This window comes from Paroedura picta, chromosome 1 (genome assembly GCF_049243985.1).
Source record: "Paroedura picta isolate Pp20150507F chromosome 1, Ppicta_v3.0, whole genome shotgun sequence".
In the NCBI taxonomy this organism is placed as follows: Eukaryota; Metazoa; Chordata; class Lepidosauria; order Squamata; family Gekkonidae; genus Paroedura; species Paroedura picta.
This window is the reverse complement of record NC_135369.1, coordinates 99293469-99318957: the sequence shown is the minus strand read 5'-3', so window position 1 is coordinate 99318957 and position 25489 is coordinate 99293469. Positions and strand designations below refer to the sequence as shown.

General features: G+C 43.5%; 1 protein-coding gene across 3 annotated transcripts in view; it reads left to right on the top strand.

The window, feature by feature from the left end:
• Positions 1 to 25489, top strand: part of ESR1 (estrogen receptor 1) — a 284464-nt gene that overhangs the window by 24675 nt on the left and 234300 nt on the right. The window contains exon 1 of one of the 3 annotated variants that reach the window (XM_077349603.1): positions 25206 to 25222. The exons of the other annotated variants lie outside the window; for them this stretch is intronic. The gene's annotated coding sequence lies outside the window, so the exon portion shown is untranslated. Of the gene's footprint in view, positions 1 to 25205; positions 25223 to 25489 lie in introns of those variants that run through there. 3 annotated transcript variants of the gene reach the window in all.

Here is a 25489-nt window from a genome sequence, read left to right as displayed (position 1 = left end):
ACCTGTCCTCTGAACATCTGGCCACTGTGATCCATGCGATAGTTACCTCCAGAATAGATTTCTGTAACTCACTCTACACAGGCTTGCCCTTAGGCTTGATCTGGAAGTTACAGCTGGTGCAAAATGCAGCGGCTAGGGTCCTCACTGGGACATCTTGGAGGACACACGTCCAGCCGGTGCTGAGGCAGCTTCATTGGTTGCTGGTTGCTGCCCGGATCCGGTTTAAGGTGCTGGTTCTTACCTTCAAGGCCCTCCACAGTCTGGGACCCACATACCTTAGGGACCACCTCTCGCCCTATGTTCCCCGCAGGGCTTTATGCTCTGCGTGGTCTAATATGTTGGTCATTTCCGGCCCCCGGGAAGCGTGCCTGGCCTCGACCAGGGCCAGGGCCTTCTCGGCCCTGGCCCCAACCTGGTGGAATGAGCTCCCAGAAGAGCTGCGGACCCTGCGGGAGCTTTTGGCATTCCGCAGGGCCTGTAAGACAGAGCTCTTCCGCCAGGTCTACGGTTGAGGCCGGCACGCAAGAGTACATGCCTTGCCCTGCTTTCTGAAATCTTGCGGGGCCACTAGGCAGACTGAGGTCATCAGCCCCCATCCAACCCGAGGCTAGTGTTGGTAGGAAGGGATTCCCCCGCCCCCGTTTTTACCGCCGTGCTTGGATTGTTCTGTGTAGATTCATTATTGGTTTTGATAAGTTTTTATTGGAGTTTTTAGGAATTGGGATTTTATGTATAGGGGTTTTATATTGCGAGCCACAATATAATAAATAAATAATATACAATTTGACAAACCTTTACATGACTGAGTGGTGTATTCTGGCAATCAGCCTCAGAGGTTATTAGATGCAGTTGAGGTATAAGGTGAGGTCAGTGCTGCAGCTGCCCACTCATGCCATGCCAGCTTATTATCAACTTTGTGAAAGAACTTTGTTATAAGAGTTCTATTGAATGACATTTGAGCCAGCTGTCCTCCCCGTAGAAGCTGATCTTGAGTGTTTTCTCTGTTGATGTTCAAAATCCATGATGTATATGAAAAATGCCAAATGACTTGATGCAGTGACAATAAAAAATTCATGACTGGCAAGCATTTAATAGATTGATCAATACATTCCATGACTCTACTACAGGTAATGATCCAGTTTTCCAAAGGCTATATCAGTTTAGCATAAATGGGCAAATCATCTTGTTGTAACAATAGATACTAGAACAGATATAAAAATGGTGTTATTGTTAATGATTGGTGTTATGAGCACAATTCTAGGGACAGCCTACAGCATTAAGATTTTAGTGTTCCAAAGGGCCTCACCAAAATGAATGGCCTAATAAGGATTGAAAGAATGTAGGTATCAGCAAAGAAAAGATTAGGCCAATTTGCTTGTTGGGCAAACTGGGTAAGCTTACTTTCTCCTTTTGCTATGAGGATGCCTTATGCCGAATCAGACCATTAATCCAACAAGCTCAGTAGTATCTATTCTGACAGGGACCAGCTTTTGCGTAGGGTCCTTCCCAAAGCTTTACTTGGGTTTTATTAATTGGAGATACCAGGGACTAAACAGATAACTATTTGCATGCAAAGCTTGTGCTCTAAACTGAACATTGCTTCTCCTTAAACAAGGTGTCTCCCTCCTTGTTAATGGTGGGCCAGGCAGTGCTCCCCATCAGTCCTTTTGAGTCTCTCTGTATGCAAAACTTAGGATCAAGCAATAGGTAGTAGCTTTGTCATAATAAATTTCTTATATTTCATTCTTAACATTAATTAATTCATTTGAAGGCCGATTCATTAAAATGTAAGTTCAAAGGACGCATACTGCTTCAGCACATAGGTTGCACATAGAACTTGGTTGCACATAGAACAAAGTTTGAGTCCAGTGGCACCATTAAGATCAACAAAGTGTAAACATTCATGTGCATGCACACTTCATCAGACACAGTCAAAAGGTGAATTTACCTTTCCAGACATATAGGCAGAGGGTGAGCAATAAATGAAAAGCATGCCTACTGGATGGGGGATACGCTTCTAGGTAACACTGTGTGTGAACGAGACCTTCGGGTACTTGTGGATTGTAAACTAAACATGAGCAGGCAGTGTGATGCAGCGGTAAAAAAGGCAAATGCCATTTTGGGCTGTATCAACAGAGGCATCACATCAAAATCACGAGATGTCATAGTCCCATTGTATACGGCACTGGTCAGACCACACCCTGAGTACTGTGTGCAGTTCTGGAGGCCTCACTTCAAGAAGGACGTAGATAAAATTGAAAGGGTACAGAGGAGAGTGACGAAGATGATCTGGGGCCAAGGGACCAAGCCCTATGAAGATAGGTTGAGGGACTTTGGAATGTTCAGCCTGGAGAAAAGGAGGTTGAGAGGGGACATGATAGCCCTCTTTAAGTATTTGAAAGGTTGTCACTTGGAGGAGGGCAGGATGCTGTTTCTGTTGGCTGCAGAGGAGAGGACATGCAGTAATGGGTTTAAACTTCAAGTACAACGATATCAACAACCTCAGATATGCAGATGATAACACTCTAATGGCAGAAAGTGAAGAGGAACTAAAGAGCCTGTTGATGCGGGTGAAGGAGGAGAGTGCAAAAGTTGGCTTGAAACTCAACATCAAGAAAACAAAGATCATGGCATCCGGCCCTCTCAATTCCTGGCAAATAGATGGGGAAGAAATGGAGATAGTGACAGATTTTATTTTCCTGGGCTCCAAGATCACTGCAGATGGGGACTGCAGCAAAGAAATTAAAAGACGCTTGCTCCTGGGGAGGAAAGCTATGGCAAATCTAGACACCATCCTAAAAAGCAGAGACATCACCCTGCCAACAAAAGTGCGTTTAGTCAAGGCTATGGTATTTCCAGTTGCAATGTATGGCTGCGAAAGTTGGACCATAAGGAAGGCCGAGCATCAAAGAACTGAGGCTTTTGAACTCTGGTGCTAGAGAAGACTCTTGCGAGTCCCTTGGACTGCAAGGCGAACAAACCGGTCAGTCCTAGAGGAGATCAACCCTGACTGCTCTTTAGAAGGCCAGATCCTGAAGATGAAACTCAAATACTTTGGCCACCTCATGAGAAGGAAGGACTCCCTGGAGAAGAGCCTAATGCTGGGAGCGATCGAGGGCAAAAGAAGAAGGGGACGACAGAGAATGAGGTGGCTGGATGGAGTCACTGAAGCAGTAGGTGCAAACTTAAATGGACTCCGGGGAATGGTAGAGGACAGGAAGGCCTGGAGGATCATTGTCCATGGGGTCGCGATGGGTCGGACACGACTTCGCACATAACAACAACACAATGATATAGGCTAGATATCAGGAAAATAATTTTCACAGTCAGAGTAGTTCAACAGTGGAATAGGCTGCTTAAGGAGGTGGTGAGCTCCCCCTCACTGGCAGTCTTCAAGCAAAGGTTAGATACACACTTTTCTTGGATGCTTTAGGATGCTTAGGGCTAATCCTGCGTTGAGCAGGGGGTTGGACTAGATGGTCTGTATGGCCCCTTCCAACTCTATGATTCTATGATTCTATGAAATTATTATGAGCATAATGAAGATGCTTAACAGATTCAAGGATGATGCAGGAATAACAAACTATGATTATAAGATTATCATTTGCTTGGGTTCAACTCTAGGGGGAGGGACATAGTGAAGGAAATAAATATGTCAAGATTGGAGACTAATAGACAGATGCATCCCCAATTGTGGAACACTGTGAGTCATTATGCTACTCCCCTATCCTTTCCTCTTCACCTCTTTAATAATTGGGGGAGGGATTTTTAGCCGTCATGTTAGTAGATTGATGTTTTAATGGGAATTTTAATGGGGTTAGTTGTTGTGACCCGCCTCGAGCCTGTCGGGAGAGGCGGGAAATAAATCTAATAATAATAATAATAATAATAATAATAATAATAATAATAATAAACTGAGAGCCTGTAACTGCTCCGTCTCCGCCACCCCCTATCCAGTATCTTCTTCCCTGAAGTGGGGTGACAGGCTGTGCAGAGTTATGTCACCTGTCCTCAGACAAAATAAATACATTTCATTCTCCCATTCCAAATTACATTCTATTGTTCATTATGTTACATTACAATCTACTATTCAATTTTATTATTCCAAATAAGAAATAAAATAAAATGTTGAGGACATATGGCCCTTCTGGGGGATTGTTAGGGATGCAAAAATAAGAGCTAAACGTGGTTAGCATATGTAGTGAGATAAGAAACCAATATCCCTGTTGAGTCCTGGGGATTCCAATGTTTTGAGTCTTGTAATAACTTGCAACTCAGCTAGTTTTCTTTCTAGTCTGTTCTTGAAGTTCTTTTGTAATTAAAGGTGCTACTGGACTTAATTTTTTTTCCTGCTGCTTCAGACCAACATGGCTGCTCACCTGAATCTCTTGGTTGCATATCCTTAGTGTTATTTATTTTAGTGGGACTAAAACACACATAACTGGAATATGCTGATGAGTAAACTAATTTAAACGTATTGCCTTATTCAGCTTTTGAGGCTTCAGAACCCAATTAAACATCTTCTTGATACTTTATAATTACTAATAGTAAGTGAAGTGACATTACAACAAATCAAGCAATTATTTAGAAGGCCATGTAGAAAATGATAGTGTAAATCATACTGTTATTATTCAACAGATTATATTCTGTTTTGTGGTGTATATATTTTCTTATTCTGGAAGTATGTGGAAGTTTGGCTTTATTAACAAGGACAAATCTTAAAGATTCTCAAGCCAACTATGAGCAAATCAGTCTTGGCAAATGTGTTCTTGGGTGGTGTAGATGAACCCAAATACTCAGGACAATGAGATTCAACTTGTCTCCAGAAGGAGACATCTGTGATTTAAGCTTTGGAAAGTGAAGGTTCAACTGGGATATATATCTTTATATAAGTGACTCCAGAAGTGGTAAAGAATTCAAGAGATTCTCAATATGCATAGAACATGCAATCACAGAACATAAAGAAATGCAGACCATCTACAAACTATAGTGTGTCTGGCACCCCAGGAACACAGACAATATGCTAGGGTGGGTACATTTATGCCCCCAATGAAGCTGAAGTTATCATGGCAGTTACCAAGGCAGAACAGGCATGGAAGATGGGGCCAAGAAAACAGGCAGCATTAGAGTGTAGGCACTGCAAAGTATTAAAAAGGCAGTCAATGAGAGGCATTTGGCAAGACCATGAGGCAGGGAGTTTTATATGGTAGTAGGGAGAGTGAGTTGGAAGTCTTAAAACAGGTGGTCTTTCACACACAAACAATAACAATTGTAACATCAAAGCAAGTCCTATTTGTTTACTTAAAAGTTATATCCAGTCTTAGACTCAAGGTAGCTAGAAAACCTGTAGACACTGGCCGTGCTTACATGGGAACTAAAAAGCCCTCCCATGGCAGAAATGAAGCACACAACAATACATTTGCATGATCCATTTGGAGTGAGATTACTCACTACATTGATTGGTCAACATGCTGGGCTGTCATTTTCATTATCAGCCAGTTAACTTTCTCCTTCTCACGCTGCTCTCTTTGAACAAGTTATCAGTGAGTTACCAGAATATCAAAGTGCCTAACAACCTTTCCTAAATATTTCTGAGCATTACTCATTTTCCAATTTGGATTAGTTAAAATAGTTATACTGAAAAATAGGGTATACTTAGTATAGGTTTTGATTAGTTGACACCTGTCTACACAAGTACATATGTGCAAGAATAAATATATCCTTATTGGAAAGAAGGAACAAAGTATCAATTGAGGTAGGACGTGGAATGTGCACTTGCACAAATGCTTCATTATATGGTCAGGAACTAAAAAGCTGGGGTAAACAGAGCCATTTAGTGACTGGGCAACTTTAAGCATTCCTGGATGAAGCAGGTAGTTTGGATCCTTTCCAAACTGGTTTCAGGCCTGGTTATGGGAACAAAATTGACCTGTCACTTTGTAGGATGATTTGCACCAGGAGATGGACAGAGTGATTCTGTTGATTCTTTATGGCCCCTCAGTGGCTTTTTGATACCATCCATCTTGGAATTTTTCTGGACCACCTGCCCTGGTAGGGACTAGGACTGTTTTGCAGTTGTTTTGGTTGCAGTTATAGGGCAGGTTTCAGCAGGTGTTTCTGGGAGACTGCTGAGGCTGGGACTATAAAAACAGAGGAAAGGACAATAGGAAGAGGTTGGCTATAGGGAGAAGGTACAAAAGCAGAAAGAAAAGAAACGAAGAAGAAGATAATTGACTCAGGGAGGTTTCTAGGCAAAGAGGCAGGGTATGGTACTGTGGCACTTCTCCTTTGTAATATATTGTGATCCTGGGAGAGGGTGGTCTTCAAGTACCTGGAGCCATCAGGTGAAAATACAAACCATCTGTGCAAGGGAGCAGTGACTGTGCTGGTGCTTTCAAGACCCCCATGACCCCAGGGATGAAGCTCTCTTGCCTCGAGAGGACAGCACAGCACACCACCTCTTCTGGCAGGAGAAGGCTTCATCCAGAGCCCTCTCAGCCACTGATCTGTTATTGCCATTTTTGGAAACCAGTTTGGGATCAAATTGCACAGAACTTCATTGGGCAATATCTTTAAATAATATACTTGCTTCACCATGACAAAATCTGTAAATGAGACTTTAATCAGTGACACCTAGAGCATAGTGCATGCTGCAGCAGCAACTCACAGGACACAAGTTTGGACAAGGGAAGGGGAGTTAGTGCACGTCTTGTCTGCAGCCTAGGTAGACTGACCATAGTCAAACAGAATAAGTTCCTTTGACTTAAATCAGCGATCATCCAATTTCTTCAGCCTTGTTGATCTGGCCTGGTAGACCTAACTGAGTTTTGGCTGGGAACACAAAACAAACTCCTGAAGGCTACAAAATTGAGAATAAGAGAAAATCAATATTACATGGCAAATAGAATCAGAGGAGAAACAGCTACACAGTTCGTCCCTGGGTAAATGTTGGACTGCTTTTCCAGGTTAATTTTTAAAAAACTAACAAGTTCCCCCCCCCCTTCCATGCTCAAGCTTTCTTTTATGACCTGGACATTTCCTACTATTGCCCCTAGGCTTAGATAGCATTGAATAATTCCTCTTACTTTCTGAAACTCTCTAAATACATGGGGATTGTGTGTTAGTCACCACTCATTCAAATAGCTTATGCAGTGCCTTTAACATTACAAGGGCTGGCTACGTGGCGAAAACGTCTGCCCTACCCTGGACTCTTGAGGCCCTGACTCCAAACCTCAAAGAACATTTCCGAGTCAGGGGTCACCAGCCTCCAGCTGCGGCCTGGATATCTCCTGGAATTGGCGGTCATGTGCTGATTATAGAGATCATCTTCCCAGTGAAAAATGGCTGTTTTGGAGAGGGGACTCTGTAATGGCAATTCATTTCTAAGATCTTGGAGATGAAAGGCCAATGAAAGGCCTTGCTTGGGAGGGGGGACTCTGTGGGACTGTGCCCCAGAGAGCTTTCAGGATGCCAATCTCCAGTTGGGACCTGGGAATTTGCTGGAATTGCAGGTCATTTCCAGGCAACAGAGGTCAGTCCCCGTGGAGAAAAGGGCTATTTGGCAGGGGGAGACTCCTTGGCTTTGGATCCCATGGAGCCATGGTAGCAGCCACGCTGGGCTGCTGCTGGGTCCTTACACTGGGGTGGAATGCCCTGCCACTCCCTGCATATGCATGGAGGAGGGAATCCCCCGCCATATGCAGACTGCCCCAGCATGCTGCCCGGAAAGCCCGGTGTGCTGCCCGGTGGCGGTGGCAGTGGGGGGAGCAGGGGACATGGGGCCCCCACCGCACAATGGCAGGGAGCAGTGTGCTGCTCTCCCACCAAGGTGGTGGTGGGTGAACGCCCCGGCCAGCTCTGTGGCATGTGGTATCTTCCAATTATGCACAGTGCTGGCCCAAACTAGCCCCCGATGACACCCGTGGCATCTCAAGGAATGTGGAAGAATCTGCATTCTCTTACTGCGGAAGAATCCATGTTCCCTTACTGCAGGCCATCTGAGGGTCTGAGTAAGGCCAGGGCTGGACGGTGCCTGGGATGGCAGCGACATTGGGCATAATCAGGGATTAGCCCTGCAGTCATGTCCCCACCAGACCAGGCATTCCACCCCATGGATAATTGGTCATAGAGGTGCAGGGATTGTCAGGCTTCAGGTGGGAAACAAAGATAAATACTTTATGGCAGTAATTGCTAATAACAATATTTAATTGATAGCAAAATTTGCTTGAAGTACTGAAAACCTTTCAGTCTGTATGTTCTTCAGTTCAGTTCAATATCAAAGTAAATTTTTAAAAGGTGTATGTTACAATCAAACATGAAAACACTGGTTGGCAAAGAACTTATAGAGAGTTTCTCAGTTACTGCCTCTATTTCAGCTTTTCTCAACTTTTTCAACTTTGAGAAATCCCTGAAATATTCTTCAGGTTTCAAGCAACCCCAGAAGTGGGATCTCCAGCTCCCAGCTGGAGGCTAGCATCCCTGTCACTGCTCATTGCCAGGCTCCAGGTAGGACCTAGAGAACCACCAGAATGAAAGCTCCTCCCCAGACTGCAGAGATCAGTTCCCCTGAAGGAAAGGGATGTTTGGGAGGGGGTGGGTATATGTGGCACTATGCCAGTGTTCAGGGATGCCAGCCTCCAGGTGGGACTTGGGGATCCCCTGGAATGATAGCTCCTCTCAAAACTGCAAATATCTCTTTCCCTTTGAGACTCCTCAAAGGGAGAAAAGAGCTGCTTGGGACAAGGACACTCCACTCTCTCTCTCTCTATACACACACACACACACACACACACACACACACAGAGAGAGAGAGAGAGAGAGAGAGAGAGAGAGAGAGAGAGAGAGAGAGAGAGAGAGAGAGAGAACAGAAGAAAAATGCATTCTCAAATTGCAAACCGTATTAACCACACAGTCACCTCTCCATGTAGGAAATACCTGAATGTCTCCCTCATTGGATTGCTCTGAGAAGCCATTGGCCAGAAGGTCCAAATTTAAAGGAAAAGAATCCCCTAACAGTCAGTGAGCAAGTCAAAAAAGACTTACACCATCCTCCTGAAACAGCTTCCTCTGCCTGTACTCTAGTTACATTTCTTTAAGGCAATGGCAATTTGTACAGCTTGGTGTAGTAGTTAAGAGCTGGATGTGGCAGCTGGATTTAGCAAGCTGGATTTGATTCTCTGCCCCTCCTCATGCTTGGGTGACCTTGAGGTAGCTGGGTGACTTTGGGCTAGTCACAGTCCTGTTAGAAACTGTTCTTAAAGAGGAGTTTCTCTCAGAGCTCTCTCAACCTCATCTGCCTCACAGGGTGTATGTTGTACTAGTAGTGAACCCTCTCATTATTCCAAAGAGCATCTACAAGGAAGCAAATTTATAACAGTATTGGTCCCAATAATTTGTGTTTCCATAACATGGTTATTTGATTGTCTAGTTCCATGTTGGATTTGTAACAATAACCAAAGAAGGATTTTAATTTAGGAAAGCAATTTTTTAATATAATACACTGGAGAGATATTTGCAAGAGCAAATGGTACTAGGTGAAGGACATAAAAGACAACTATGGTGTTTAATTGTTTTTTTTTTGGGGGGGGGGGCTAACCTGCACTGTGCCTGTCAGTTTCAGTTTATTATTACAATCCAAGATCAAGATATCAACAATAATAATACACATTGGGGATATTCTGCACGGAAAATATACAATTGGTAGTAATTTTTAAATTAATAAAATAATAGACCATTTTCTTTTGCCTTGTTGATCATGCCAGAGTGCAGAATCTTGGTACTTTAAGGGTAGGTTTATCAAAACAATTAGCAGGAAGAAAAGAAGTATAAAAATCATTTGATCTGTCTGGATATTTGGACAGAGTTGGGGGTAAAGTACATATTATGAATGTCCTTGTAAAACTGGCCATGTAAGAAGACATGTTCCATTATTTCTACCATTCCAGACTGACATGGGGAGGGACATTGTACATATGAAATACATGCATTTCTCCCTTTAAGAAGGGCTGATAGGGGGATGTTGAGATGGGCCAGGGCAAAGGTATTTAGAGAATTCTAATGTATAAAGGTATTTTGACGGAAATAAATTTTTGCTGCAGTTCCCCATTGTCAGTGCAGAATAGGTCTATAATCTGTTGACTTGAAGGTTGGTGTCCCATAGTTTGTGTGATTAGTGCTCTGACTCCTGAGTACGCAAGCCACAGTAAGGCTGTACTTGAGAAATCAAATAGTTGTAATTTGTGCTCTGTTGTTTCCACCCACCATGAGTGAAAATTGTCCAGAAGAATTAATTAAGTTTATGGGGCGGGGGGGGGGGGGGAGGGTTACATTTGAGCTGGAAGCATATGGCTTGGAACCAGGCATGTACTTCAAGTTGAACCAGCCCTGTTTTTAATCTAAGCTGGTCATTGAGTATAAAACAAGGTACTCCAAGTAAGAATCTGAAGAATTTGGATTAGATCGCTTCTAGTTTACAGAAGTCATTGTACAGACATGTATGTGAACCATACATAAGCTAGGGTACCATCTTGCTCTGAAAGACTTTGAATGTATATGGTATGTGAGAACCCCCTTTAGTAAAGAAGCACATTAAAGTTGCTGTGACCAGTCTTTGGGCAAATTCAGTTACATGAGGAAACTGAATAATCCATGAGTCAGACACTTGAAACACCATACCTAAACATCAGAACACTTTAACTTTCTTCACCTCATGATCAACAGTCTGCCACCTATGTTTGAAAAACCTTTTAGAGAAAATAAGAATTTTGGTCTTTAAAAGACTGATTGTTAAATGCTCCTCTTTGCAGGAATTTGAAAGTGCCCAGAGGGTTAAATGCTCCTCTTTGCAGGAATTTGAAAGTGCCTAGAGGGTTATTCTGAGCCCTACTTTAGAGTAAAATGGAATAACCAGATCATCTGCATATAATAGTGTGGAGATTGGTTTAATTGCCATATTGGGTGGAGGGAAGATGGGACTGGATAAGGTTTGCACCACGAAATTCATATAGAAGTTAAATAACAAGGGAGGAAGGATGCACACACACCTGTGTTTAAGGTAGAAAGAAATTGGATTAGGTATGATATGCAGAGGGATAGTAGGCATGGAGAAATCATCACTGGCAATGAGACAGAAATCCTAGGTCTCAATTAAGTCTAGGACCTAATTCAATTATGCCTGCTATTGTCATCCACCTGCTAATGTCATTTGGCATCTGAAATCACTCCACTCTCCAAAATATATTCTAGCTGTATCTGAAGAAATGAGCAGTGACTTACAAAAGCTTATACCCTGCCTGATGCTATTAGACTCTTGCTCTTGACCTTGGAGGAATGAAAGCTGAAAGAAATATTTCTCTATTATGTAGAGTTGGACTGTAGCTCATGTGTTTATTAATAGCATTTTTAATTTCCCCCCTCATTTCAAGGAGTGTGCATGGTTCTTTCTGCTTCACAGAACTGCTCTGTGAAGTAAGATGAGAAAGTGATATGCTCATGGCAGTTAACAGGAATTGGATGGATGTGAAGATGCTTTTTTGTGTCTCCATGTTTATAATCTGCTGTCCTTCCTGCAACATTACACTTACTCTACAGATCATGACCTTTATAGGCCCAACTGGAGCCATTTGCCATGGCTTTTCTCCATGGTAGTGTTAGAACATTTAAGAGCCGAGCTAATAATGCTGAGCCTTACTAAAAAGTCAATGTCTTTGATTTTGGCAGGTAACAGTTCTGTGGCGAGAGCTTATGCAGTTGCCCCACCTCCCATATAACTGTAAGCATTATGATCTTGCTGTTTTAATTCTAATGCAGGCATATGAAGAAGGTAGAATACAATTTTTTAAATGATATTTATTGAAGTACAGTTAACAGCTGTTCTTTTATAGTTTTTAAACTTAATTTACCCTGCCTTTCCCACTAACCCTCAAGGGAGATTACATTGCAGAATACAATACAATCAGACAGCACAAGACATAGGCCGAGGATTGCAGAAATTGAGAAACAATAAGCTGGGGAGGGCTGCAAGGATTTATGTGTGTGTGATTCCCCCCCCCCCCCGACGGTTCCTCTTTCCTTCTTTCTACCTACCAGGCAACCTACATTGATCTCCCTCCCTGTCATCAGCTTTCCCTCCTCTCTTCCTTGCAGCCTCTACCTGGGAAAACTGCCTAGTTGTACAGTGCCAGCTTGCAAGGATGTTCCCCTCACTTTCCCTGATTTCATTTTTTTCTCCCTGCAAACCTGGGGTATTTTTCAGGCTTTTAGAGAGATCTGTCTTATCTGTTCGTGGCTCTAGTCTCTGGATTTAAGTAGCTGTATATTTGGCCACATTGAGAATTAGACATATTGATGCAAACAGAAAAAAAAAATTGTAAGGCATGACCTACCTTATGCAGAGAGTGGATTACAAAAGTACAAGAGAGTGCAGTAAAATCAAGATGATCATATAATAATCTGTTCCTGTTATTTTTAAAGAGTCCATTAAAAGGGTGGACTGTTTCCATTATGCAGCATTCAAATGCCTTTATAAAAATGCTCTTCTGAATTCTAGCATTGGGAGACAGATGGATTAGAGAATCCCGCCCCCCCCCCCAAAAAAAAAGATCAGATGATAGTAAATCTAGTTTCATTCTCAAGGATAACATAAGTGTTATTAACTGGTAGATGGTGCTGTTTTCAAACTGAACGTAGCTTGGTATAAAATTGTAACTTGCACTGCACTCTGATGATAATATGAGAGCTGAAGAATGTAGAGTAATCGGCCAGATTCTTATGATGAAAGACAATTGAAATTCTGAAGCTTCTTGCAGTTCTGTAAACTCTTTTGAACTTGTGTTATTTTTCATCATGCCTAGTGTTGTTCCACCAAAGGGGCATCAAGTCCTTGGTGGGATCTAAGGTGGCCGTTGAGAATTTGGAAAAGAATTTGTCTGCATGGTTTTGGACTAATATGCATTTAGGATCTGCCCGGATTTGGGAAGGCAGAAGAGGTGAATATAAACATAAAAAAGAAAAATTGAGGTTGCATATATACTTTTGGACATTACCTTCCCAACACCATTCTGTCCAGTCAGCACTGGCTCCAGTACCATTAACAATTATCTGAAAAGTAACAAAATGTCAGTGCTGCTTTGCTGTCAGAGTGTTTTCAAAGTTAGAACGGTTCAGATGTGATGTTTCACCTGTATTAAGACTGTGGGAGAATGAAATGAAAGATAAGGCCATTGCATAACTCAAAATAATTAAAGGTTTGTGGTGGGGCGGTGAAATTCTTTAATCTCTGTGGTGAAGGGAGTAAGGCAGCCCACAGTTTGTCTTACATATAATGGTCTCCATACCATTTAACATTTCAGCTGCCACTTTATAGATTTACTTGGGTCGTATTTCTAAATAACGTTGTTAGGATCTCAGTGCTAGTTACATCTAGTGTGGAATCTTCATAAGATTTCTGTTAATCCAAGGCATCTGTAGCTTGACTGGACTTTCTTGGACGTGAACATGTTCAGTGGTACTTTGTATGAACCCATCCAACTGGCTGTTTCCAAATACCCACTGCTTGAAAGGCTTAATGGGCAACAGAGATGCTCAGGGCTGTTTATTTAAAGGGATTTTTTCTGAGGGCATTTGGGAATGGACCTCACTTTTACACATTTGAAAATGATGTCAACAGCCCTACTGTTTTAACAGATGCATTTAGTAACCAGTGCTTTTGGATTGCCTTGTTGGATTGCATGCTCTTCACTTGCACTACTTTATTGTGGTTTAAATGGGATCATTGTAGCTTTATTTTAATCTTAATGTCACACATTGCCTTTTACTGATGTGTAAGCCACATTGATGTTCAGTGAAAGCAATTTAAATAAATAGTAAAGCATCTGAGTTAATTCACACACACTAGACAATAGAAATAATACTGTGGTTTGCTCCACAGCCCAAATTCTTATCTGTGTCCAAAGTGGGTCAAAGAGGAGGGGATGGTACAATAGTGTTCTGCATGTGCTATCTGTTATGAGCCAGCAGGGCTTCCTCAGAAGGAGAACTGAGCTGTGGAGAGATGAGACAGGCAGAAACCCAACTGGAGGAGTTGGAACAGTCTTCCTTGTCTGCTCAGCTCAAGCCCAGCTGAAGAGCAGGTTGCTCAGGGCCCTGAGCTGGGAGTGCCTGTAGAAGCTCCTCAGATCAGTTGCCAGTTAACGCCCCCCCTCCAAGGCCAGCTGTATCTCATCAGGCTGACAGCATCCCCAGCTGCCAGTTATCACAGGAACTGTCTTCAGAAGGAACTGACACTAAATTTTTAGCCCAGCATTGGTTGCTTCAAGGAGATACATCAGGGGTAGTCAAACTGCGGCCCTCCAAATGTCCATGGACTACAATTCCCAGGAGCCCTTGCCAGCGAATGCTGGCAGGGGCTCCTGGGAATTGTAGTCCATGGACATCTGGAGGGCCGCAGTTTGACTACCTCTGGGATACATCTTCTCAGGATGAGGACTGAGCCAGCAATGGAAGCCTATTGAAGCACAGCTGGCAGCTCAAGTTGTGGAAGCAACTGTGCATCTAGCCATAATGCTGGCACCCATTGTGCCTGGTTCCTGCCTGTCTTCTGCATTGCAAGTCTCCCTGAAACTCTTCACCTGAACTGGACTTTCGGACTGTGCTTCTGGAAGCCCTACCTGCTTGCCAGGAACATTTTGGTTTAGACTTGGCTCCCATGACCACACTCTCGTCTTGCCCATATCAGCTTTGAACTCCAGCCAGCTGCCAAAAGGAGCAGCCCAGCACACTGTCCCTTATGGTGCATCAACCCACATGGTTTTCAGACGTCTGGAGCGCCACAAGCTATGTTTAGCTATTGTTAGTATGACCTTATACTCTGTAAAGAAATTATTTTATAAAGTTGAAGTTGGTCCTAAAATATGAAAACCATTGTTCCTTGAAAAAGCTATAAGGCGAAACGCATCGGAACTTGTATGAAATTATAAAGAATAAAGAATTACTAAAGATAGAAGACTCTATATAAGTCCATTTGGGATATTTTATTGCCATATTGGTTCCCCAGTATATCTATATTTCTCTATATTTGATTCTTTACTGGGACTCACCCCTCCCAGTTCATTATTTTTGATTCCACCTAGTTAGGCAGGCTAAAAGGTAACTAGAGAATCCTAGAGAATCCTAGAAATTCTGTAGCCTTTATCCAGCTAGTGAGCCAACATTAAACTGTCCTCTGAGTGCTAGCATAGTGGAAATTGTTCTCTTCTGACATTGCAAGTATTACATCAGTTCAGTGTACAGCAGGTTGTGATCTTACCACATACTAGACCAAGCCTCTCTGCCCAGTGTTGAGCCCCGTGATGGGCCATGGCCTTCCTCAGAAGCTGGACCATGCCAACAACCATGATGCTGGCCCTACCCTGCTAGAACGCCTCCTTAACAAAGCTTCCTTGTATACCTAACCTTTTAAGCTTCACATCTTAAAAACTTTTTAAAGAGCACTGAACAAAAGAAAGAAAACTTTGTTGCCAGCAAGAGAGATAACATCAAGGAGACTTTGCTGGCCATGATTTCTCTTCAAAGAATAATGGATTCTTGCTCAAACCAGGCCTTACTAAAACTTTAATCAAGACAGCTATGTATGCACTTTACATTTAATTAGATGTTCTGTCTTGTGTTATATAATAAATGTCTATGATAAATTAAGGAAAAATCTTATCTAGAAACGTTATAACTCATGGAAAAAAGGATAGCATTCAAGTTGGCTCACACTTCACAAGTTAAATAATTATGAATTATGTTTTCTTAGGCAAATGGAAAGAACCGTTCCCTCTCAAACAAGCAGCACTTAATAGATACCATGTCTTTTTCCTAGGATATTCATTGACAAATGCGAGTAGAATGCCTGGGAGAAGAACAATTTTAAAAACTGATGTTTTAAAAGTCATGTAATGTCTCAGGTGTGTGTGTGTGTGTGCATGCATATGTAAAGACCACAGTGTAAGGATTAAGACAGGTTTGAACAGTGCCACATTTTGTTACTTGTGCCCACTTTCTTCTTGGGGATGAATTCAAAAGAGTTGGAATAAGATAGGAGGAGGGAGGAACTGGGCACACTAGGACAACCTAACAGCTAAACAAAATGCTTAGCTTATCTAGGGTATGCATGTCATAGCTATGCACTTCCAACTTAGACATTAAACAGACTTTCCCATGTCTCTGGGCAGGAAAGCTATTCTATCAGATGGCACAGGAAGCAAATGCTCAGTGTTGGGAAATGAAATCAAATTCTCCCTCTGAAAGCAGCTTATCCATGCTTTCTTTCATTTTCTTATTGCAGCAAATATTGAGAAGAACCCAGGAAGTCTTGTGTCTACAGGGAACATGTATTAAGAAGCAGATGTCCCTGCCATAGGAAGATGATAGGCTTGGAACCTCACAGAATTTTATGGATCCCCACCAGCACTGGGAGTCACTGTAGGGTAGTGGTGCTTGAACAGAAGACCTAAAATTGATGGTCATTTTGTGATTTTGGCACCATCATACTCCTTCAGCCTAACATACCTCACAGTGTTATGAGGAAAACCTGAGGAAGGAAAACTGCCTTTCTGAACTCCTTGGATAAAAATGTATAAGCATATACATTTTGTGACTGGCCTCATCCCCATTGTAGCCATTTTGTGGTGGTCGTGGCTGGTACCCTTCTTCATAGTTCCCAACATTCTTGCAGGCCTAACAAGATTATATTATACTTCTTGTGATTTCTTTGTTCTGATAGAATACAAGAATTAACACATCTTTTCCATCATCCTATTGGAATGAAATTTCTGTCATAATAAAAAGGCACTCAGTTTTATAGGTAAATACTTAGATATTCAGATATGATGTGGCATGTGAGTGTTACCTGTTTTCCAAGGATATGGAAATAAAACTAAAGCATTTAAGAGAGCTAAAGTATATACCATCTTGCTTCAGTACACTCCTTCAACATAACCCTATGCCAGGAGCATTTTTTCTCCCAGCCTGTCTGACTTCCAAAAAGAAAAAAAAATGTTTCAGGTGTTTGGGTAATGAACAGAAAGGGGTTAATGTTTTGCTAGTCTTGCCTGTACACTCTGATTTTGTTTAGACACAGGCCCTCTACAGTTACATCCAATGTCTTCACATGTTGATTGGAAGTAGCCAGTCTGTTTTGTCTATACAGAGATTGGTAGCAACCAAAGGAGGGTATGGATTGCTTTCAGGGAAAGGCATTGCTCATGTTTCATGAAATCAAAGTTACTAAGACTTCAGCGCTTGTATCAGAGATTCTTTGCCCTCATCTAGCTTGTACTACTCCAGCCAATGACTGCAATAATCTTATATAGAATTCAAAAGCCTTCCAAAATAAACTGGATGCAGTGACGGAAAGGAAAGGGAAATGCTGTGAGATTTCAGGAAGCCCTACTGGCAGTTTAAAGGTGCCTGGGGAACTAGATGCTCTGGTTCCTGATTCTCATCAAAATCTACTGCCTGAGGTCACTACCTCAATCACCTCAGGGTACAGCCAGTTATGCTCATTTCAATTTCCTATGGATTTCCAAAATAGAAATATTTTTGGCCATAATGTTTCCTTCTTCAGTTTTATGATGATCGCTAGTATACTAGGAAATGAAAACTTTGGCCCTTTGACATATTCCTATTGTGAACATATTTCTATAAATATGCATTGAAAGATTGGGGGACATAAAAATTATTTACTTGTTTTCTATATTTTATCCCACTGTTCCTCAGAGGAGCTCAGGAAGGCTAAGAGCCCTGCGGGGGGCATAAGGAAACAAGCGGGCTACCTATGGCCCATTATGCACGGCCGCTGAAACAGCGATTTCGGGTCACATGGAAAACGCGGGGGGGGGGAAGAGGCGACGCACACCGGTTATGCACGGGGCGGGGTGTGACGGCGGCAAAACCCAGAGTAACCGATTATGCACGCGGCGATCCCAGCGCCACTTCTGGTTGCGCCCCGGTCACCCGGAAGCTGCGCTTTCTTCCGCGTTTCGTGAATGCGGCTTTTTCGGTGGCATGCACCGAAGCTGCAGCCGGTTGCAGCCGGCACTGTGCGTTATCGGTGATTTTAGTCGCTGCCATTCCACCCTGAATGTGCGCTAAAACCCCCATGCATAATGGGTCCTTGTGATCTGAGCCTCCATAGATAGGCAGAAGATACAGCTATAAGCTGACCTCATCTAGCTGGTGATGGAGATCATCCATCAGGGCGACTAGCACTGTCTCTACCTAATGGCCAGGTAGGAAACCTGACTGAGATGGGTCTAGGACCGAAGCTTCTTTCAGGAATGCCAATATTTGATCTGCAACAGCTCTTTCTACCATTTCCCCCAGAAACAGATCAAGTGTGAGACAGGTCAATAGTTGTCGGGTTCTCGTGGGTCTAGAGTTGTTTTTTTCAGTAGTGGGTGTACCACCACTTCTTTTAGTCTCGTTGTGAGACAGAGGTTGATTATCTTCCAGAGGGGGGCCTTTATTTTTACGTTGGATGTTTTTGGAAGCCATGATGAGCAGGAATCATAGAATCATCTAATAATAGAGTTGGAAGGTACCTCCTGGGTCATCTAGTCCAACCCCATTCACCATGTAGGATACTCACAACCCTATCGCTCATCCACTGTAACCTGCTACCTCCTTGAACCTTCACAGAATCAGCCTCTCTGTCATATGGCTATCCAGCCTCTCTTTAAAAATCTCCAAAGATGGAGAACCCACCACCTCCCGAGGAAGCCTGTTCCACTGAGAAACCACTTTAACTGTCAGGAACGTCTTCTGGATGTTCAGACAGAATTTCTTTTGAATTAATTTTATCCCATTGGTTCTGGTCTGTCCCTCTGGGGCAAGAGAGAACAACTCTGCTCCATCCTCTACATGGCAGCCCTTTAAATACTTGAAGATGGTTATCAGATCCCCACTCAGTTGTCTCCAAGCTAAACTGACCAAGCTCCCCTAACCTTTCCTCATACGTCTTAGTCTCCAAACCCCTCACCATCTTTGTTGCCCTCCTCTGGGCATGCTCCAGTTTTTCTACATCCTTCTTCTACTGTGGTGCCCAAAACTGAACACAGTACTCCAAGTGAGGCAGAACCAGACCAGAGTAAAGATGTACCATCAGCTTGTATGATCTGGACACGATACTCCGTTTGTTACAGCCCAAAATCCCATTTGCCTTTTTAGCCACTGAGTCATACTGCTGACTTATGTTCAATGTATAGTCTACTAAGACTCCTAGATCTTTTTTGCACATACTACTGCCAAGACAAATCTCCCCCAGCCTATATTGGTGCATATGGTTTTTCCTACCTAAATGCAGAACTTTACATTTGTCCCTACTGAATTTCATTTTATTCAGTTTAGCCCACTTCTCAAGCCTGTCAAGATCATCCTACATTAATACTGTCTTATGTTGTGTTTACTATACCTCCCAGTTTAGTATCATATGCAAATTTAATAAGTACCCCCTCTAATTCCTCATCCAAATCATTTATAAATATATTGGACAACACAGGTCCACAGATCTCTGGGATCTCCACTTGTCCCTCTTCTCCAAGAAGATGCAGAACCATTAACAAGTACCCTTTGGGTATGATCTGTCAACCGGTTATTGATTCACCTGACAGAATGAGGATCCATACAGCATTTTACCAACTTGTCAACAAGAATATCATGTGGAACCTTATCAAAAGCTTTACTGGAATCCAGATAAACTGTGTCCTCAGCATTCCCCTGATCCAGCAAGGTAGTTTCTTTCTTGAAAAAAGTGATAAGGTTGGTCTGACATAACTTGTTCTTGCGAAATCCATGCTGTGTTTTAGAAATCACAGCTCTCTGCTCAAGCTGCTCAAGGATCGACTGTTTGATTATTTGTTCCAAAATTTTGCCAGCTACAGATGTCAAGCTGCTGGGTTGGTAGTTATCTGGATCCTTCTTTTCCCCTTTCTTGAAGATGGGGACAACATTCTGCCACCTCCAATCATCTGGTACCTCACCTGTTCTCCCAGAAGTTTCAAAAATAATGGACAGAGGTTCAGAGGTGACATCTGGAAGTTCTTTTACTCTTGGATGCAATTCATCTGGCCCAGAAGATTTTGTTTCATTTAAAGATACCAGGTATTTATGGACTGCCTCCGGAGTGATCCTAGGTCATCATTCCCATCCTCCCTGTTGTGATACGTTTTTGCCAGATTGAACAGTATTTCCCTCACAAGAGAAGACTGAGGAGAAATAGGTGTTAATCAGTCCAGCCCTCTCTTCATCATCTGTTATAATTTCACTTTCTTGTCCTTGCAGTGATCTTATGGTTTCCCTACTCTTTTTCTTACTAAAGCCTTTTTTGCTATGTTTAGCACTTCTTGCTAGCCTAAGACTTGAGCTTTAGTGTTTCTAATACTCTCCCTACAGTCTGAAGGAATTCCTGTTGCAGTGTTGTCTCTACATCAGGGTGGCTGTGTTGACCTTCTTCAGTCCAGTCATTCGGTTCATACTCATATGATTTAGATGTATGGCCCGCTTGGTAGTCAGTAACATACTGCCCTGCATCTTCTCCTAGCTTAGAATCATAGAATCATAGAGTTGGAAGGGGCCACACAGGCCATCTAGTCCAACCCCCTGCTGTTAGCACTCTTCCAGCTCAGAGTGCTAACCACAACCATTAATGTGTATTGGAGCAAATCAGGCCCCACATCATGATGTTGAATGTGTGGCTTCTTTTCATCCCCTTCGCCCTGAGCTTTGGTATCTGAGTCTCCCTTCGTAGTCATGTTGCTTGAATGGGGGGGGGGGGGCTCAGAACCCTTTTTAGAAGTTTTTACGAATTGTGAGGATCTTCAATTGCCCAGAAAAGCAAACTCTTGACTTTGAAGCAAAAGTTTTCATTTATTGAATAGGAAAGTAAAAAAGGTAAAGGTAAAGGGATAAATAAACAACTATAAACTAGGCAGAGGACACAGGCTGCCCCCAATTCCAACAAGGCTAAATTTTTATAATTGCTAACTAATGGCAGAAACAACTGGATTCTGACACATAGGACATACAGCCCCCCTGATGTTATCGCACCCATTTATTTCCTATTGTAAGTAGGTAACCAATCACTGATTAATTTATTTAACAGCCCACCTTTCTCATTTTGACTTAAGGCATATTACACAGTATAAATTAATGTGGCCAATTTAGGACTGGGTTTTCTGCAATCTGAAACAAAATACAATGTGTTAAACAGTGTTACGTAAAGGTTTAAAAACAATGCAGTAGGAATAGAATAATGCATACAGTAAACTGGTAATACATACTGTACAGAGTGGCAGAGTTGATAGTCTTGTTCCTTTTGTAAAAGCATCTTCCTGGGTCATTTTGTTACAATATTGCTGTTTCATTTATGAACTAGATTTAAAGCCCATTTTAAGTCTGCATAAAATGGACGCTAGATGGTCTCGTGCAGCCGCGGCGGACGCCCCAAGGCTTCTGCATAGCCATGCACGGCATGGCGTGGGTCAGCGAGGCTGGGGGCCACGTCCACAGGGCCGCAGAAGCCTTTCCTGGGCCAGAGGCGGGTGGCCACGTGGAGTCCCGCGGGGTTGGCGGCGGTGGAGGCGGCTTGCTGCGGACTGTGGAGAGGCTCAGCGTCAGCCGGGTAGGTAGCGGCACCATTTTGTGTGTGCGTGTAGTGTGTGGGCGGCGGCAGCGGGGAATTTTGTGGGAAGGCGGCCAAGTGGGGATCGGTAAGTGGGGGGGGGTGTTGGAAGGACACGGGCGTCGGGAGCCGGGGATGGGGACCGCAGAGCGGGGTGAGAAGGCCGGGGGCTGTGGCGGGTGTGAATGGATGGTCGGGGTGGGGGCATGAAGGGGTGGGGTGGCTTCTGGAGGTGCGTAGGCGGGGTAGGGCGGGCGGTGTGCCAAGGGGAAGTTTTTCCCCGGAGGCCAGCGCCGTGGGGTGAGGCTCCTGCCCGGCTGCCATCCGGCAAGGATGGTGGTCGGGAGGAGTGTGGAGTTAGCAGTGGGCTGTCCTTGAGATGGGCCAAGTGGCCACTCCCAATTGGCCACTTGGCCCCTGAGTGGCGCTCGGAGGGGCCCAATCAGGAGCCGCTTCGCGGCTCCTGATTGGCCCTCTCCGAGTTTTTATCCCGGACAGGTCCCGCCCTAACTCCTCCCCAACAGCCCTTACTGAATTATTTAGTCTGCAGCGCCCCGCGGGCACCGCGGGATGGTTTAAAGATATGTCCTCTTGAAGAATTCTGCTTGTTTATTCTATGGGGGTCTCTTTGACATTTTTAGGTGGGCCATACCATGAGGAAGGGGGCCATAAAAGAGAGTGTGTGCATATGGACAGGTGGCACCTGCAGAAGACCCTGCTCCATCTAGTAAATGTGTTGTAGCATCTGATTTATTATTTGTTGTTGTTAGGTGCGAAGTCATGTCTGACCCATCGTGGCCCCATGGACAATGATCCTCCAGGCCTTCCTCTCCTCTACCATTTCCTGGAGTCCATTTAAGTTTGCACTGACTGCTTCAGTGACTCCATCCAGCCACCTCATTCTCTGTCATCCCCTTCTTTTTTTGCCCTCAATCGCTCCCAGCATTAGGCTCTTCTCCAGGGAGTCCTTCCTTCTCATGAGGTGGCCAATGTATTTGAGTTTCATCTTCAGGATCTGGCCTTCTAAGGAGCAGTCAGGGCTGATCTCCTCTAGAACTGACCGGTTTGTTCGCTTTGCAGTCCAAGGGACGCACTTTTGTTGGCAGGTTGATGTGTCTGCTTTTTAGGATGCTGTCTAGATTTGCCATAGCTTTCCTCCCCAGGAGCAAGTGTCTTTTAATTTATTTGCTACAGTCCCCATCTGCAGTGATCTTGGAGCCCAGGAAAATAAAATCTATCACTACCTCCATTTCTTCCCCATCTATTTGCCAGGAATTGAGAGGGCTGGATGCCATGATCTTTGTTTTCTTGATGTTGAGTTTCAAGCCAACTTTTGCACTCTCCTCCTTCACCCACATCAAAAGGCTCTTTAGTTCCTCTTCACTTTCTGCCATTAGACTGGTATCATCTGCATTTATTTGGATTTTAATTATTTTGATTTTTAGGAAAGGCAAAGCGCTCTAAAGATAATACAAATATGTTATTCCAGACTCTATTATCATATAAGGAGAAGTGCAGAGTTCTGCATCTGGGTTACAAAAATGAGAAGCATGCATACTGGATGGGAGATACTCTTCTGGGTAGCAGTGTATGTGAATGTGATCTTGGGGTACTTGTGGACTGTAAGCTAAATATGAGCAGACAGTGTGATACAGTGGTAAAGAAGGTGAATGCAATCTTAGGCTGTATCAATAGAGGCATCACATTAAAATCATAAGATGTCATAGTTCTGCTTTATACTGCTTTAGTCAGATCCCACCTGGAATTCTGGAATTCTTGCACATTATTCATTTCATTTGATTACGTTTAAAGGACAAACCTATGAAAACATGGTAATTATCTGCATTTCATAAATTTGATAATGCAGTAGTTTGAGTAAAGTACTGAAATAATCAAGAAACAAATAAAACTTTCCTGAAAACAGAATATTAAATTAGTCCAAGCTAATTTTTGGAATATTCTGATAAAGAATATTAGCATGGGCGCTGGTGGGCCCGGCGGGCTCACAGGGCTCCTTACGGGCCCCTCCGCCACTCTGTCCTCACCGCCCCCTTTCCCCCACTCCCCTCCCCCATGAGGTCCCAGCTTCAGTGCGGCAACAGGAGCAGGGCCGGCATGTCTCCGATGCAGCGGGCCTACTCTTCTCGCTGCCTTTACCCCTCCCCCTCCCCCCAAGGCCCCGACTTTGGCGCAGGGAAAGGAGCAGGGCCGCTGCGTTGAAGCCTCTTCCCTCAGCCACCTCCAAGTCCAGGACGGGCCAAGTGGCCAATTAGGAGCCCCGCTGCACACAGCTCCCGATTGGCCACTTGGCCCCGGACGGACACTCCAAGTTTTTATCACGGATTCACCCCGCCCTTTCCCCATCCACAATTCTCTTACTGTTTTATTTTTACCGCTCCGCAGGGGCGGTTTACAGATGATAATAGATCTCTTTTATATACCTTCCCTGCTGTTAACAAAAATGACTGAGATATGAAAGGCGGTTATAGAGAAACATGAGGGGTTAAGAAGACCCTTTATTTCTATCCTGGGCATGAGACACGTACCTCACGTAGCTTGTCAGTCCTCTGATTCTTTTGGCAGTGGCTGTTTCAGGGTGGGAACCAGTTGTCAGCCACAAGCCCCGCAGGGTAGTTGTCATCCCATTTCCTTGGACCATGGGGTGGGTGCCACATTGGGGAATGGTGCTCAGTGCAGCTGTAGGGGACACACCAAAACCACCACACAGCATTACTGTAGAAGAAAGTTTGAGTCCAGTGACATCTTGGATAAAACTTTGTTGGTCGAAGAAGAAGAAGAAGAAGAAGAAGAAGAAGAAGAGAGTTGGTTCTTATATGCTGCTTTTCTCTATCCAAAGGAGGCTTAAAGCGGCTTACCTTTTTTCTCCCCCCAACAGACTCCCTGTGAGGTGGGTAGGTGAGGCTGAGAGAGCTCTGATATCACTGCTCGGTCAGAACAGTTTTATCAGTGCCGTGGCGAGCCCAAGGTCACCAGCTGCCTGTATGTGGAGGAGGAGCGGGGAATCAAACCTGGCATGCCAGATTAGAAGTCCACGCTCCTAACCACTACACCAAACTGGCTAGACTCAAACTTTGTTCTGTTGCTTTAGACCAACACAAATACTCATTTTATTACTGTGTTAGAGCAATCACCATCATGAATAAAATGAATACTTGAGAACGGAGGCCCATGTTTCCTCTATGCATAAGACGCAAACTATGGTGATTCTGGACAATGTCCCTTGGGAGGGAAGTAGGGCTGCCAGCCTCCAGGTGGGGCCAGGAGGGCTCCAAAATTTTGTATATATTGAATGAACAAAATTAGACCTGTATCTCAAAATTAGTGGAAACTTAAAGGATGAAGTTTTATATAGTGAGTGCCTTTTCAGAAGAAAGAGCCCTAACGTGTGTGGCCTATTTCGAATCTCTTTCCCTCTTCCAACTTCTGCTGCTTCAGTCGCCCTCTGCTGAGACTTTTCTATTTTAGTTCATAAGATCACATGACCCCGTCAGCCAATTATAGGACTACAGAAAGTAATGGCAACTCCTCTCTGGAATAAAAGTAAGTAAAAAATAATTCAGTCTTTAAATGATCTATGTTTCATATTCTTATTTTTTAAATTTTTCTATTTTTAGTACCAGCATGCTAAGCAAAGCTCATATGCCCAGGGGCACAATTAAAAAGTGTTTATAAACTACGTTTTGGTAACGGCACTTTTAGTTATGGTATGTTTCTGTATAACTCGATGTGGCTGAGCCTTAGAAACGAACAAGACACCAAGAGAATGTATTTCACATGCTGGGAAATTTACAGACTGCCAGGTGCAGA